Raw genomic sequence first — 18,556 nt, 5'->3', positions numbered from 1 at the left:
GAAGTTCAGATGAAAACAACCACATAAGTAGACTAACGCTTAGTCTCTGAATATATATAATTTTGATAGTAAATTGAAAAGGAGGCCAAGGGAGACCAGAGAATCAGAGTGAGTGAGTTAAGATTTATAGTCACATCAGCAATATTTCAGCCATATCGTGACTTAAAACAAGTAATAATTCTAGAATACATAAAGGTAAATTATTATTTTTTTATGATTATAAACTAGTATGTAACTCTAAAACAGCTTAATTGCAGAAGACAATACAATATAAAAACAGGCTACATATTGCCAACAACTGAAGGTAGATCACCATACTAGGTACCATGGGGACTTACAGTACATTTGCTTCCTGCATGGACCCTAGCTGCATTTACACCATCCCTTCAGATGTCAGCAAGTATTGACACTCTAGCCATAAATTAAAATGACATATATACTGCGGTTAAAAAAGTAGTAAGTATAAATTTACTGTGAACGTTTTGGGACTTACGTACCCTCTCAGGAGGACAATAATTTTACAGTTCTTTAACCCCCGTTGAGGAACTGAGAACCAGAACCCGAACCCGAACCTGAGGAAATCTAGACTTGCTTCATTTAGGGCTTGGCAGTAGGTAAAGTATTGTGGTTCAGGGACTGTGAGACAGACTACCACTTCAGTGAAAGAAGAAAGTACTGAGAGGTACTGATTGAAAATTGAAAGAACTTTTGTTAAATTGAATTATATCTCTTTTGATCATGACTCATTTCTGAATCTGTTCATAAAAAAGCCATCTTTAGCCTCGTAATTTGGTGTGAAATTGAATTATCTCGGTGAAGACTATGGTAAGAAATCAATTCTGCAACCAGTTTTTGCTACCATATTTGAAAAGTTATATATGTGTTCCCGAGAATAGACACATTTAATGCTTTTGAAAGATAAGCTGTCTGTAATACCCATGAGCAATTCAGTGTTCTCATTATATAAAAACGAACTGTTTCAATTGAATTACATTTAAAAAATAAAACCGTGTAAAATTATTCCCTGAGTGCAGACTAAACGCATAAATTGGATTCATGGTGGTGTGTGTTGTGTGTTGTGTGTGTGTGTGTGGTGTGTGTTGTGTGTGGTGTGCACATAAATCTTGAAGTCCAAAGGTTAGGGGAAAATGCTCCCTAAGGAAAATCTTTCCGGGGAGTGGAGGGGGTTATTTTGTAATTGTGTATCTCATTGAATCCCCACCCACACTCACATGGCAATCATAATGTCTTTACTTGTAGGATATTCGCTGGTGGCTAACCCTTCAGGTATTCTACTTTTAATTTGAAATTACCTTGCAAAGATATACCGTTGATTACCAGATCCAGGTAATCATGATGTCATGATGTTTGGCGTGTTGTTCACGGGTCGAGTCTGTTTGCCTTTATATCGTGGTGTTATTGAGGGAGGGAAATCTAGATAATCTCCTGATAGGTGGATTTATACGGCTGTATCATATCCCTCGCTTCCTCCCCGCATTCTAACATCAATCACAGCTGTGATGACACATGCCTCGTTTCGCTGACGTTGCCATAGACATCTCGTCATGGCTCAACAAGGCGGGTCTGCTACATCATTCGTACTCTAGGCAGCATCCGTGAGTTTGTGGAATCTTCAGTGCCCCGTGTTTGGTTTGGTTGTCTCAAACAGGTTCGGACAGTTTGATATTTGCAAGGCTACACTGTAATAGTATGTTTGGGAGGTGGTTCTTTACATTACGAAAGGTGACGAATGTGTGTTAATCTCTCTTGATGAGAGACATCTGCAGCTCGGTGTTATTACCTGCCAGCTTCTTCATCATATGGTATTAAAGAGATTACCAATGATTTCCATCAGCAACATTAGTTTACAAACTTGTTAACTTTTTTCTTGGCAAGATTAAGTCTGTAATATCTTGTACAGTCTTGTTATGTCCGTTGTGTTTGGGCTCGGTTTATGGCAATTTATTCTGTCCTTATTTAGCATTCAATTGACGTACTCAAAACACCCTCCAAGGTGTTTGCTCTCGAGTAGGTGTCATAACAGATTTTCAGTGATTAATTCAAAATTTGCACAGCTGTATTGTTTTTACGGCCCATGGAATTAAGTTCGGCAGGTAATCCAGAGTGATTATTCTCTTTTCAAATAAATACTCTTAGAAGAAAAAATGAAATGCGCTCGTAAATATATTATAATTGAGAAAACGTTAATATGACACTGACTGATTGTCAGCCCTGCCCCCAAAATTAGATTTCATGAGCATTATTGCGTTCAATCGATCAAACGTAACCTTAACTCTCTGGCGTAGATAAACTATCCCTGCGAACACTTCATACATTATAGTGGTTTAAGTAAAACAACATTATTGTAATCTTAGATAGAGTATAAGAATGGTTAATTTGGTGAAATCTCTGTGAGAAAGAAATGGTGACAACCTTCAAATATATATTTGATAAAACTTGTGACATCCAAGAAAACTAGGAATAGTGACATCGATGAAATCCCATTTAAACAGAAATGTAGCCGTGAACGTTTGGAAGTACATTCAAATAGGAATTGTGAAATAGCTCTTTTGATGACACTACAGTGTGAATTATGACAAGTACCATTTATGGACGGTGCCAATACATGACAATTCTTTCAATAAATGGTGACACTAGCGTGATGACATTGATGCAGTCTCGAGGATGGTGACACTGATGACAAAAATGATAACCCTTAAAATCACAATAACTGACAAAATCACAATATCTGTTTGTTGTTTATCGCCGCGCTCAGCAATATTTCAGCTATATTGCGGCGGTCTGTAAATAATCGAGTCCGGACCAGACAATCCAGTGATCAACAGCATGACCATTGATCTACGCTACTGAGAAACGATAACATGTGTCAACCTAGTCAGCGAGTCTGACCATCCGATCCCGTTAGTCGCGTTTACGACAAGCATGGGTTGCTGAAGACAAACACATTAATGAACTAATCAAATGAAAAATTATAATCACACGCATGTAATATTGAAGGTGATGAAACTTCAGTCATATGTCAGGAATGATGATAATGATAACACATAGGTCAGGAATTGTGTTAATGGCTGATGCGCAATGATGAAAATGATGACCTATCAGTCAGTATAGACAATGATGACCTATCAGTCAGTATAGACAATGATGACCTATCAGTCAGTATACACAATGATGACTATCAGTCAGTATAGACAATGATGACCTATCAGTCAGTATAGACAATGATGACTATCAGTCAGTATAGACAATGATGACCTATCAGTCAGTATACACAATGATGACCTATCAGTCAGTATACACAATGATGACCTATCAGTCAGTATAGACAATGATGACCTATCAGTCAGTATAGACAATGATGACCTATCAGTCAGTAGACAATGATGACCTATCAGTCAGTATAGACAATGATGACCTATCAGTCAGTATAGACAATGATGACCTATCAGTCAGTAGACAATGATGACCTATCAGTCAGTATAGACAATGATGACCTATCAGTCAGTATAGACAATGATGACCTATCAGTCAGTATAGACAATGATGACTATCTGTCAGTATACACAATGATGACTATCAGTCAGTATACACAATGATGACCTATCAGTCAGTATACACAATGATATCCTATCAGTCAGTATAGACAATGATGACCTATCAGTCAGTATACACAATGATGACCTATCAGTCAGTATACACAATGATGACCTATCGGTCAGTATACACAATGATGACCTATCAGTCAGTATAGACAATGATGACCTATCAGTCAGTATAGACACTGATGACCTATCAGTCAGTATAGACAATGATGACCTATCAGTCAGTATAGACAATGATGACCTATCACTCAGTATACACAATGATGACCTATCAGTCAGTATAGACAATGATGACCTATCAGTCAGTATAGACAATGATGACCTATCAGTCAGTATAGACAATGATGACCTATCACTCAGTTAATGATTATTGTCAACAATGACACCTTAAAGAGGACATTTTAAGTCAATAAGGAACGGTTATATCAGTTCCATTGAAGTAGTTGATGATAAGTGTGCGAAATAGTTTCCAAATTTTGCTAGCCAGACAGGCTAGTTATGCTTGAAAGTTACTATCCCTAAAAATAATTCGCTAGTCCGAAATTTGAATGTAGATACTAAACAAAAGATTACATAACCTTGCATGATTTAATAAAAGTGCATTATAACTTAACAAGTCGGAGAAAGTGATATATTTACAAAATGACCCAATGTCAATTCACCAGATAGTCGGGCCAATGACTGTGGCGATTCACTGACCCGACTGGATTTTTACTAGTCACGGCTAGCGGGCCAGTGGCTATTTCGTACACTGAGAGAGATACATATTTGTTATATTAGGTATTGTGAACTATTTTACCCGTGTTGTTGTAATAAGGACAATTATACAACTTCATGGTCATTAGTGGATGATGACAGCTCGCCAGCACACACAGACGTACCTCAGCCACCGCGGTTTCAGGTAAAGATGCGCGTTCGCTGCATAGATGGATTCCGGGAGGTTGTATTCAAGTCTGCTCGTACCTGCGCTTGCTCCATCTGCCGGCGAAGCTAACATCACCAGGACCACAATTACCAAAACACACGATGGGACCAATTCGTATTTCAATATGTTGCAGGTAACATGCGAATGTATGGATACACTGATGCTTGCTCCATCTGTCACATCATCAGGACCACTCGATGTAGGATACACTGATGGCAGTCAGCTCGTGCCTATCCGTGGGCACGAAAGCACAGTGAGACAAAACGAAGCCTCGTTTGAAACATGTTGCAGGTGTCAATGAAACATTCCACTTTGCTGTAATCATAACCATGTCTTAAATACACCCAGGTTCGTGTTCTGTGGAATGGAAACACTTGTATGCTCCAGAATGATTAACATGTCACGCACTATGATGCTGGAATACACTTGGCCTTTGTCCTCACGGTAGTCATATCATCTATGTTTAAGTATGTGGTTCAAGTTGTGTTCTTTCGTATTGACACCAACGATGTTTAGAATATGAAAACGACATAGAACGTGACATATATTTCTCTTGGGCTTTGGGAATGCTTGGACTCTGTAAAATGTTATTAACTTTTCTTTGGCCAAAAAATAATCATTATTTCACTGTAGGAGTATGAGCAAAACAATGTTCGACGAGAATGTGATATTTATTGTGTGGCGTGAAAACAGTCCCTTTGAGAGCATGGAGGAAGATATATCTCAGTTGTGTGGCGAAATTAAGTATGCTAGACCCTTTACATCCCATATATCGCATAACAAAAGAGAAGTTGAATGACAAAGAAAAGTGCAACTTCTGTCAGACAGAATTTTGAAAAAACATTTTTGAAAGAATAAATATGATAGCCGAGACAAAACTTTAAGATCCCCGTCAATCATTCCAGATATTTGATATGCAGTCAGATATTTTCTCAGTTTGTTTTCGGGTTCATGTTCGGTTTAAATGAGAAAAAGTGCCAAACCAAATATCTGTGTTAAAAAAGTATTTATCTGAATAGAAATCCGCATTAATGTTTGAAGAAGGGGTGATACAGAATGAGATATTTGAGAATTCTTTGACTATTTTCAAGGTGAAATGGATATTTAGTGACTATGTTGCAAATCGTTGCACATTGTTAATCTCAGGTTTTCGTATCGTGTTTCAATGTACATTCCTGTTTACGTTAATAGTATTTCAAAGTGAGACTTGATTCCCATTCCACTCATATATATTTAAAGGTTAGCATAGGTTCCTGTTCCAGTTAGTGTCAGTGGTATTTGAAGGTGAGACTTGATCCGAATCCCAGTCAGTGGTATTTCGAGGTGAGGCTTTTATTCAAGTCCCAGTCAGTGGCATTTCAAGGTAAGGGTTTTATTCCAATCCCAGTCAGTGGTATTTCTAGGTGAGGCTTGATTCAAATCCCAGTCAGTGGTAATTCGAGGTGAGGCTTTTATTCCGATCACGGTGAGTGGTATTTCAAGGTGAGGCTTGATTCCAATCCCGGTCAGTGGTAATTCGAGGTGAAGCTTTTATTCCGGTCACAGTGAGTGGTATTTCAAGGTGAGGCTTGATTCCAATCCCAAACAGTAGTATTTCAAAGTGAGGCTAGGTAAATATCGTATGGCGTAGTATTCTAAAGCAACACTTGGTCACAATCCCAGTCGGCCTTGTTTCTGTTTAAAGTAAGGTTCCTTTGTCACTGTGATGGTTTGAAGGTGTGGTTTGGTCCCTATGTCAGACAGTATTGTTTCATGGTTTAGAGAGGTTCATGAGGGAAATCCTTCTATAAGCTATCAACGTATGTTTGTTCGGTGGGCAGCGGTATTGGCACCATCATCAGATATGTAACTTCCAGTGTCTGTAGTGTGCTGTGACATAATGTCTGGCTTGATGTTCATGGCCCTCATTATTGGCAGGTTACAAACATTGTTCATTAGCTATTTCCGCTATCTGGTGTTACTTGATTGCTGTTGTTTTATTCTTGGATCTGAATCACACTTCGATCAGCATGTGCTTTGCAAGTAGACGGGATCATTCCAGTCAGAATTCCTCCATCTGTGTGTCAAACAGGACAATTTCCTCCTGTGTGGATATTGACAAATTTATCTGTTTGTCTAGCCTTTGCATGTTTTTTGTTATGACGAGTGATACCCTTTATCAGCACTATTTGATGGTGATTCATAATCACATGCTCATGGTATAGTCTCTGCTCTTGACAAAGGTTTCTTGTGGATGTGGAAAGAGCTTGTCACTTTTATTTGATAGTTTGCCGACTTAGACGTGACTCAGAGCCAATGCTGTGCAGATGTAAAACATGTACATTTGTTTTCCTGACTTTTGTAAGATGAAAGTCTGGACAGAGAATTAATCAAGGATAATTTTCACAGAGATCAACCGTTTATGTTACGAAATCTATTACTTTGGAACATGAGTATAATTAACTGGTTAGTTAGGTTGATAAAAGCTAGTTAGTGTCATAAATACATCTGTCACATTCATGTCATCAATAACGTTATTGTCGTCAAAACATTTTGTTCAGGAAATAATTTGTCATCTGTTAGATGATTACACGTTTAATTTGCTAAAGACAGAAATGATACATACAAAACAAACGGCATCAATCTGATTTTTTGAAATTGCAGACGTAAAACATGGTATACTGTACGGTATTCTTGTTTGACACACTCATACAAACTAATACCACCCCCGTCACTGACTTCTTACATTTCCAAAACGTTGAAGTTCGGATGGAGACTCTTTATGAGCATCTGCTCGCGTCAAATACATTTAGTTACACGATATAGTGTTGACGAAGACAAGATTCGTGGTTCTAACTACCAGCTATGTACTTAAAATGTGAAATTGTGTTGTAAACGATTTGAAACAAATGAACAGAAATGAATATTCCTGACTAAATTATGCCCTCTCCTTGAGCGGATATGTCAGTATGAGGTTACACAACGTTATAAACAACCTGTGTCATCACTTTGGGCTTCCCTGCATTTTAAGGGAACACACGGAGTCCTTTCCACATCCATAAGGTGCTCAAAGCATAGTCGAAATGTATATAAACATGTGTGTATGAATTACCATATAGTGCATATAATAGTGACTTAAAGATGGCATTGAAGATGGAACAAAGATACGTTAAATCCCAATACAATGTTCTGCAAGAAACCAGTGTGTGAATACATTTCAGTTTTCATTTGACAGTGTCCTGCCAAGTATATCAAATTCTTATACTATCTTTAAGTAATGTGTGAAGATACCCATTGTACGTAAAAATCTAAAGGTTAAGGATATGGGCTAATCAGTACATAATCACTACTTTCTAATACATATCAAAATGATTCAAATGATTTATGACATAATACAAATGAATTAAGAAATGAAGAATGATTCAAGTCATGTATTGCATCTTGCGCATCAGTGAGCTGTTAAAGGCACTGGGTTATGTTCTGCTGGCAACCTGTTGTACGCATGTTCTGATAGAAATGTTCAAACAGATATAGGTGTACTTCGCGTGTCAGCATTCCTTTGATCATCTGAACACCAGCCACATCTAAAGCCACTCCTGCCATGAAGAGATCCCTTGCACCTAAAACAGATCAGTGGAGCTTATACCGCTAAGACATGCAACTCCAAATAACACCAGATAACTCTAAATTTCTACCAACAAAACAGACATTTTCACTGAGCTGTGTGCTATTTTGAGGCAAGGCTCTGATCAAATGGAATTGTAAACACAGTATAGTACATCACAAATTAGATTGGTGCTTGATTGACATGTGGATAAATTGTTGGATTCGTGTAGTGCTTTAGACCCCGCTACGATTGAGCAAGTAGAGTCCAATTTGTCAGACGATGTATACAGGTTCCAGCAGTGGTAATTAAGTGCGAGGACAACAATAGGTATCAAAGCTAAGGAGGCTGTCCACAGCAGACTTGGTGACGTATATATTTTCTTTGTGAGAATTAGGTTGGTGTTGTATTGGATGAAGTCACGGATCTGTGTTGCCGTTAGCATAGTCATTGACAACGGGTTTGATGAGAAATGTTATCCTTTCATACCTTTAATCCATTGTACCTGTTTTTGACGAGCTACACCTTTTAGAATATTCTCTTGTTTGAAATTATCACATGCCAACACATGCCAACAAAAATTGTTTGCTTCGTTCTGCTTGGCAACTATGATTCCTTGTCCCTTCACAATAGACATGATTGCATCCACTATGTGTAGAACTTGATTTTGAATGGTAGCGACTATGTATGGAAGGTGGGCTTTGATTACAACCTCTATGTGTGGAATGTGAGCTTTAAACAGTAGGGCGTATTCCAATTTATTTTCTCATAGGAGTAAACAATATACAACACCTCAATAGAAACATGTGAACATCTTCAGTAATCTCAACGATCTTTGCATGTAAATTTTTTAGCTTAAAATTATATCTGTCTCTTTAATAATTATTTCCTTGCAACATTGTTTCATTGTTCATGTGATGCCTGTGATTAAATTGGTGCATGGCCGGTGGCCATTATAGCTTTGTTGTGCGAATTCCCCCATAATTATCCTATTAAGCTATTTATTGTTAACATATCTATATATCAATATGTGAAAATAGATATGAGATATATCTATATATTTACCTATGTGGTAGTACATACCACATTTATTTATTGCAAATCATAGATATTTCTATTTATATGTGTGTATGTGTGTATGTTGTGAAGAGGTGCAATATTTTGAAGTGAAAAGAAATTATTTTTCTAACCCCTAGTGCGTCTTTCCATACAATGTGGATCGGTGTTTAATATCCAGTGAAAGAGACATTAGTTGCTTCAGATTGTAACTATTGGTCAAATTATTGATGTGACAAGTTCTGTTATGATCCTTTAGTATAAAATGTCATCAACTTTCCAACCATTTACAGATGACGAAGACAAAACGAGGTGATGAAATGTGCTGCTTTGCTTTAGTTCTGATATCTACACCTTATGTAAGGGTCTACTGAGAAATATTTTGAATAAAACATTGTCGTAAGGCAACACAACTCTTGTTTTTCTTTGCACGTATATTTCTACCATTGAAACATAGTCACTAAAATTCGATGTGTGTTGTACACCCTCTGCCTGGTTGAGAGTGTTACCTGCCGCTGTACCTATCTGCCTGGGCCTATATTTTCGAAGCTCTCTTAGCGCTAAGATAGTCGTAAGTGCCATACATTAACATCAACTTACGACTATCTTAGCGCTAAGAGAGCTTCGAAAATCTAGGCCCTGGTTTTGAGGAAGTTCTTGAAATGCATTTGAGGGTTAACTTCCGGAGTACCCATCGACCTGGTTGAGATGGTTAACTGATGCAGTACCCATCTGACTTGTTGAGAGGGTTAACTGCTGGAGAGCGGTTTGCTGGTAGAATGCCCATTTTTCCCATTCTGGGAGTTTAACTGTTTGAGTACCCATTTGGTAAGCCGAGAGGCATAACTGCTGGGGTAGCCATGTGCTTCAATGAATACCCTGACCGAGACCATTAATTACTCAAGAACCCATCTGACCTGACGGCTTAACAACTGAGGTACCCATCTGCCTTATTGAGAGGGTGATCTGCTGGCGTACCCTACTGTATCACTAAGGGTGACTTGGGGTTATCTAATGGAGACCCCACGAGCCAGTTTCAAAGAGTTAACCACTATCTGCTTGGCTTCGAGGCTTAGCTGTTTGAATACCCATTAGCCTCGGTGAAAGGGTTAACTGCTGGAGTAAGTTGCCTTCTTATTCTTGTCAACAGAATTGAATAAGTATCCTGTTTATATGTGAGGCAATGTATACACCTAGAACTCGCCATACATGAACATCAGACGTAATCATGATACAAAGTTATATACCATATATGGAGGTCTTGAAGATATACTCTCTTTCAAATAACCTTGAGTACCTTGGCATAAAAACATTTTTCTAAAAATAAAGAAAATATAAAATCAAAATCACAATAAAGTCAATTTATCACTGAGTTGAAAGAAATTTAAGATGTCTCAAACCTTATCTGCTATATATCGATATTTCTCAGTAATTTAGCAAACCTTACCCCTTTCTGATTAGTTTGTACTCTAAATACTAAATATTTGGACAGTTGAATTTTGATAATATTAAGCTTAAGAAACTTTATAAGTGCCCTTTATTTAAAAACAGTGCTTCCGTTTAACAACGTCATTAATTTTTAAAGCTCGATAAAATGGTAATGCAAGAGAAATTTGATATATGAAGTTTTTATCAAAGTATGTATTTGTGTTTGTGTGTCATGAACATTTTGTGAAGAATGCACAACTACTTTGAAGAATTTGCAGAAACACTGAAATTGTAATATGAATAAGATCGGCTCTCTTAATCAGCTCATAAACGTTGGACTACACGATGTTGAATCATCCTTTTAACCATTCATTTCAATTTAGATGCATATCGAATAAAGTAAGGATATGGACGGGTAGTATATTAAGGAAAACAGGAATAATGAAATGTATACATCATAAAAAACGAATACTATTTGTTTACATACTTGTGATGTAAATAATCCAGGGAGACGAAATAGTGCTGCAACTGCCAATGAAACATGCTACTCATGAATACACATATGAAGTAGGTTAGTGTTCTATGAACGTAAACAGGTGTATCTTTCAGAATGGTTTTCATATAATGCACAACGATGTAATGTTACATACATTTTCCTTCGGCAGATATATTATACTTGTTTAACTAGGTCGTCCAAGTTGTGTTTTTCTGTACTAATACCAAAGCTGTCAAGAACAAATAAAATAGAGCGTGACATATATTCCTCTTGGGATTTAGGAATGCTTGGACGTCCTTATTGCATTCTCAGAGTATGAGTAAAACAATGTCCGACTAGGATGTGATATTGGTTTGTTTAGCGTGGAAACAGTTCCCTTGAGAGTATGGAGGAAGATATATCTCAATTGAGTAGCAAAATTGACCATGCTGGACCCTCAACCTTCTACGGTCGACGACTTAACTACCATGAATATTGGAGAAAGGTCTTTGAATGGCAATTAGACGTGATACACAGAAGTAAAGAGAGTTTCATGGATGTCAACTTCTTTATCTATGAGGAACACAACGTACGGAGTATATCCTTACTCCTTCATCAGATGATTCAGTTGATGAACGAGTAAGGATATACTCCTAAACGTTGTGTTACTCATAATAAAGAAGTTGACATCCATGAAACTCTCTTTCTGATATTAGAGAAGTTGAATGGCAAAAGTGAAACTTTTGTTAGGAAGAATTTTCAAAATTCATTTTTTTCAGGAATAAATATAAACTCCAGACAAACCCGTCATTCTCTCCAGATATTTGATTTGTAGTCAAATGACTTCAAGGTTTGTCTTAAGGTTCATGTTCGTCTACGTTTTGTTGAAACAGAAAATAATTGCGAGACCAAATATCTATGCTAAGGATCCATGTTTTTATTCCAATCCCAGTCAGTGGTATTTCCAGGTGAGGCTTGATTCCAATCCCAGTCAGTGGTATTTCCTGGCGAGGCTTGTTTTCAATCCCAGTCAGTGGTAAATGAGAGGAGTGCCTCATCCCAATCTGCACTGAGGTCAGACTCCATTGTCACAGTTGTGGTTTAAAGGCGTGGTTTCGTAACCTATGTCAGTCAGTATTGTTTCAACGTTTAGAGACGTGCATGAGAAACATAATACTTCTACATGTACATACTATTTGGTGGACAATGGTACTGGCAACATCATCAGATGTGTAACATAGTGTGCTATGACACGCTCGTTTCGCTCGGTCTGCATGGCCGTCGTCATTGGCAAGTTACAAACATTCAGCTATCTCTGCTCTCTGGCGTCATCCGATTGCTGATAGTCTTGATTCTTGGATTTATTTAAACTCGAACTATTATTTTGAACTCTTATTGATTCTTACCTGTCCACGCAGTTTTAACAATGCTCTCACAGGCCCTTTTCACAAAGAGATCTTGATGTTGAACATGTTGCAATTTATGTGCATCAACACTGAACGGAAATTGAAGCCATAAAATCTTATGGAACATAAAATAATGTTAAATGTCAAATCGTATCTATTTCTCAAGGTCCTCTTTTCATATTTGCAATCCAAACATGCGTTAAGTGAAATGGCCCCTAATCATCAGCAAATGTATCTTTTCACACTTTGACTAGTTCTTGTATGTGCTTACGATACCTTATATCATCACGGTTTGATAGCGATTCATTATCACATGTTCATGATATGGTGAAACTCGACCCTGCTCTTGATATAGGTTTCTTGTTGATATGGAAAGGCTTGTCGCTTCTATTTGCTTGTTTGCTGACTTAAAGGAGTCGAAAGTTTGCAAATGTAAAACATGTACAGATATTTCAGTGACATTTGTAAGATTAAAGCCTGAACGGAGAAATCAATCAAATATCTTAAAACGGTTTTTCACAGATGATTATGACAGTTGTATAAGTGGGAGATGAATTAGGTTTATATTAAGAAATCTATTACTTTGTAACAAGAGCGTGATTAATTATGTCCTGGCTCATCGCAGGGCAGATAGTGCCATAAATAACTCTGTCACATTCCTGTTATCAATAGCTGGATTGTGTTCTCAAAACAGTCTGTTCAGGAAATAAGATGTCATATTTTCAAAGATTACACTGAAGTAGTTTCCAAGCATAGAAATGAAATATAAAAACCAATTAGCATCAATATCATCCTTTGAAATATTTTTGTTGAAAACACATGAAATACTGGGGTAGTTCTGAAGAAGCATGAAGCAATACCATTATGGGTCACACGTTCATGGATTATGCCTGTGATGCTGACTTAGTCCCACAGACAGGTGGGAGGATGTTATTGGCTAGTATTCGGGTTACTAGGAGGCGGGAATCTGGTAGAGCCACACTATAGTGTTGTTATTTGACTGACTGACTGACTGAGTTTGGCTTTTTCGCTGCTTTTAGCAATATTCCAGCAACATCATGGCGGGGAACACCAGAAATGGGCTTCACACATTGTACCCATGTGGGGATTCGAACCCGGGTCTTCGGCGTGACGAGCCAACGCTTTAACCACTAGGCTACCCCATCGCCCCTATTTGACACACTCATCCAAACTGTTTGTTTGTTTGTTTATTGCTTAATGCCGCATCAGCTATATTCCAGCAAACATGGTCGCGGTCTCTAAATATTCGAGTCAGACAATAAAGTGGTCAATAGCATGAGCATCGATCAACGCAATCGGGATACCATAACATGTGTCAGAGAACAACCCGTTAGTCGCCTCTTAGGACAAGCAAGGGTTGTTGAAGACCCTTTTTAATCCGTATCTTCATACAAACTAAAAAAACACTTGTCAATGATTTTTAACGTTTCCAAAAAGTTGGCCTCGTTATTTGCATCCCGTTTACAACTGTGACATCATGGTATATAGCTGAGGAAGACAAGGTTGCTGTTCAAACCTCGGCTATGTCCTATTGAGAGTTTCTAGGACTTTAGCCCTGCCCCGCTATATAAATTGACTCATTATTATTATCTTGCGCATCAGTGAGCTATCAACACCATTGGATCTTTCCAGCTAAAGACACGGTTATGTTGTACTGGCGACCTGTTGTACCCATGCTCTGATAGAAATGTTCAAACAGACATAGGTGTATTTTGTGTGTCAACATTCCTTTGATCATCTGAACTCCAGCCACATCTAAAGCCACTACTGCCATGAAGATAGATCATTTGCTCCTAAAACAAATCCATAACATAACTCCCAATTTCTAGCAACAAAACAGACATTTTCACTGAGCTGTGTGCTATTTTGAGGCAAGGCTCTGATCAAATGGAATTGTAACCACAATATAGTACATCACAAATTAGATTGGTGCTTGATTGACATGTGGATAAATTGTTGGATTCGTGTAGTGCTTTAGACCCCGCTATGATTGAGCATGTAGAGTCCAATTTGTCAGACGATGTATACAGGTTCCAGCAGTGGTAATTGAGAGCGAGGACAACAATAGGTATCAAAGCTAATGAGGCTGTCCACAACAGACTTGCTGACGTATATGTTTTCATTGTAAGAATTAGGTTTTGTTGTATTGGATGAGGTCACGGATCTGTGTTGCCGTTAGCATATTCATTGACAACGGGTTGGTGTTTAATGAGGAATTGTATCCTTTTAAAGCTTTCAATACATAGGATCTTTTTTCCACGTGAAACATTAAACTCGTGTTTGAAATTATAATATGTCAACAATCTAAGCGCGAGATAGACACATGTTCTGTAACAAAACCTACATTTGTTTGCGTGGTAACTACATTTCCTTGTCCTGCCACAATAGATTTGGTCATATCCACCGTGTGTAGAAAGCGAATACCTTTACTTGTAGCCACTGTGTTTTGAAGAGCTTTAAAAATAACTACTAAGTGTAAAGAATATATTGCAGTGTATCATCTCAGAAGAATAAAGGACGGCAATCCAATATATACATAATATAAACTGAAGAGCAAAGGAAAACATATCTCTCTGAATTTATAATATAGTAATTTTCAGTTGAAAATACCTAAAGGTATCCATATTATCCAAATAATGAACTGTACAGGTGCTCAGCCAGCTCTCAAAAAATATTTCTTTTGGGTTTTCTTGAAAATATTATTTCATTTAAAATGTTCAAAAACAAAAACAAAATACATGAACCCGAATGATGCGAAACTGTTGATGGTTGTCGCATACAGTTTATCAACGAAAATCAATACATATTTTTAGACCTTTTTTTGCAAACTCGGTTGCAAATTCATTTCATATTCGAGGTTACATTGAAGCAACATACTTTTATCCAGCCAGTTTTTGTAGGAATATGTGATGGCTAGATAGGCATAATCAAATTAACATCACTTTTTTCAGTGTTCAATTACATAAGAAAACAAACTTTCTTTAGCTCTCTTTTGCCCTCCTATGTACTATTATTATATATCGCGATCTTTGAATTTGAATGAAATGAAGTATGTAGCTTAAAATTACATCAGTAACTTGCCAATTGTTTTTTTGCAACATTGTCGTATTGTCTATGCTATACCTGTCATTTATTAGAGCATTGCCATAGGACATTTTTGCTTTGAATAGGTCTCCATTTTAAAAAGAACATGTTGTTTGTTACCATGTTGTCCAGATTGCCCCATATATATCCTGTTTTGCTATTAATTTAATTATATCTAAATATCAGCATGTGAAAACTAGTCTGACATATACCTATATATTTACCTATGTAGTAGTATATGCCATATATTTTTATTGCAAATCACATATACTGTTTGTATGTGTATGTGTGTGTGTGCTGTGAAGAGGTGCAATATTGTGAAAAGAAATTATTTTTCTAATCCCTAGTGCGTCTTTACATACAGTGTGGATCGGTGTTTAATATCCAGTGAAAGAGGCGTTAGTTGCTTCAGATTGTAAATGTTGATCATAAAGTATTGACGTGTCAAGTGCTGTCACGACCTAGGTGCACAATGTCATCAACTTTCCATCCATTTACTGATAATTAAGATATAGTGAGGTGATGAAATGTGCTGCAGTGTTATGTACGGGACTCTTGAGAAATATTTTGAATATTTATATAGGTTATAAGGCACCTCAACTCTTGGCTTATCTTTGCACTTCTGTTCCCACCACTGTATACCAGTGTTGTTTACCTCGGTAATACCCAGTGCCCGCTTGAGATAGTTCACTGTGAGAGTACCCATCTACCTCGAAGAAAGGGGTAACTGTCAGAACACCCATCTGCCTCGAAGAAAGGGGTAACTGTCAGAGTACCCATCTGCCTCAAAGAAAGGGGTAACTGTGAGAGTACCAATCTACCTCGAAGAAAGGGGTAACTGTCAGAGTACCCATCTACCTCGAAGAAAGGGGTAACTGTGAGAGTACCAATCTACCTCGAAGAAAGGGGTAACTGTCAGAGTACCCATCTACCTCAAAGAAAGGGGTAACTGTGAGAGTACCCATCTACCTCGAAGAAAGGGGTAACTGTCAGAGAACCCATCTGCCTCGAAGAAAGGGGTAACAGTGACCTTGCACAACGGACCCAGATCATCGACAGAAGCGGACGGATTTGTGCGCCTAGTCGTGGCGTACGCCAAGGCCGTTGCCCCACCAACGACTACGTCGACGATGAAGAATCGCCGTCCGACTTCTGCATGTGTGTAAGTGACAGAGCGGGTCTCCGCACCGATAACATACATGTAGGCCACTTGGTCCCGGTGTGCGTTCTGTCACGTGTTTACCATCAACGAACGCTCTTGGCCAGAGGCATTAAAAGGGAAAATAGAATATTTGTAAACTGTGTAATTTAATCCTAATTGAAGACGTGTGTCCAGGCTGTCAGTCCCGGGAACGAAGAATTAAAGAGTTATTACTTTGTACACCATAACATCTATAAATTTGTATCTTTTTTAAACCATTCAAACCAACCGCGCCATTGTCCTTGTATATCCATAATGCCTTTTTACAGCGAAAAACATCTTTCTGAAATGTGTAGTGCTTTACTTATATGACTGATTGTACTGCAGGCATGCGGCTAATAATACGTGCACAAATAGAGGTTGAAGGATTGGTCGGGAGAGGTAACTGCCTTCATATGCCTTCATGAAAGAGTTAACTGCTGGAGTAAGTTTCTTTTCATATATATTTGTCAGCGGAATTGAATAAATCCCTTTTTATATATGATGCAAATTGAACATCTGAGTATCAATTCTAATACAAAGTTATGAACCATTTCTGGATATCTTGAAGATATGCTCTCTGATAAGGTTAAACTTTTATGGGTGAACAACTTATTTATTCAGTTGATGCGCCGTTTCAATACAGATTCTTGTATTGTTGTCAAGCAGGTATCAACGATACAAAAATCTGTATCAAAACGTCGAATAAAGAAGTTGTTCATCCATACAAGTTTGGGACCGCCTCCGTGGTGTGGTGGTTAGAGCGTCCGCCCGGAGAGCGGAAGGTCGCGGGTTCGATCCCCGACCGCGTCATACCAAAAGACGTTAACATATGGTACTTGTTGGTCCCTGCCTGGCGCTCGGCATTAATGGGTACAACAAGGACTGGTCGGCTCGGAGTCAGTATAATGTGTCCGAGTGGGGTATTCATGTTTCACTGCGGCATGGTATCTCAGTGGGCTAGCACTATAAAACCAGCATTAGTCTGGGCTAGTACAAGCAGCCGCACATACACATACACATGCATGCACGTCGTCATATGAGCGACATATTCTCAAGCACGACGTAAAACCCAATTTCACCTCACCTCACCTCACCTCACCTCACCTCACCTCACCTCACCATACAAGTTTGTCCTTACCTGACTCTCCAACTTCTGAAAATGCCACGCAAAAAAATATACCCTCTCTTTGATATAACCTGAAGTGCATTAGGATGAAAAACATTAATCACGTCCTTCATTCTTTCACTGAATTGAAAGAACAATCAGATGACGTCTCAACTTGTATCTGGCATATATCGATATTTCTCGGCAAGTTATCATACCAACGCCAGGCCCTATTCATTTAGTAATGTACATATTTGGACATTTGGACGTTTTTAAAGAAGGGTTTATTTTATTAAAAAATGAATATACGAGCATGTATATACTACATGTATATTTGTCAAAGGAACCTAATAATTTGCAATTTGTATAAGACGTAACTTCAACAAAGCGTTTTAAGAACTTCAATTATTTGGAACACTCCATAAAATGGTAGTGCATGTGATTGAATACGCCAGACTCCCGGTATAAAACGTAGTATAATATGTGTTTGATGTTGCAAATGATAATAAAAAGTGCACATGTGATTTTTTGGGTCAAGGAATAGATTTGCATTTATATGACTAGAAAAGTTTCTGAAAAACGTTCAATGGCTTTAAAGAATTTGGAGATAGACTGATATCTTCACGTGAGTAACATCGGCATTCGTTTCTCTTCAAACATCCTTAAA

The 18,556-nt window shown here is 37.9% G+C and overlaps 1 long non-coding RNA gene across 1 annotated transcript; it reads left to right on the top strand.

Annotated features, from left to right (window-relative positions):
• Positions 1-4,730: 4,730 nt before the first annotated feature.
• Positions 4,731-9,595, top strand: LOC124273207. The gene is made up of 2 exons (XR_006897575.1): positions 4,731-5,951; positions 6,031-9,595. It is a non-coding gene; the product is annotated as an uncharacterized LOC124273207 (long non-coding RNA).
• The last annotated feature ends 8,961 nt before the right edge of the window (positions 9,596-18,556 follow it).

The sequence above is a fragment of the Haliotis rubra genome, unplaced genomic scaffold (genome assembly GCF_003918875.1).
Source record: "Haliotis rubra isolate DU_JTF1 unplaced genomic scaffold, ASM391887v1 Scf178, whole genome shotgun sequence".
In the NCBI taxonomy this organism is placed as follows: Eukaryota; Metazoa; Mollusca; class Gastropoda; order Lepetellida; family Haliotidae; genus Haliotis; species Haliotis rubra.
The sequence above is the reverse complement of the archived record's forward strand: the minus strand, read 5'-3'. Positions and strand labels throughout refer to the sequence as shown.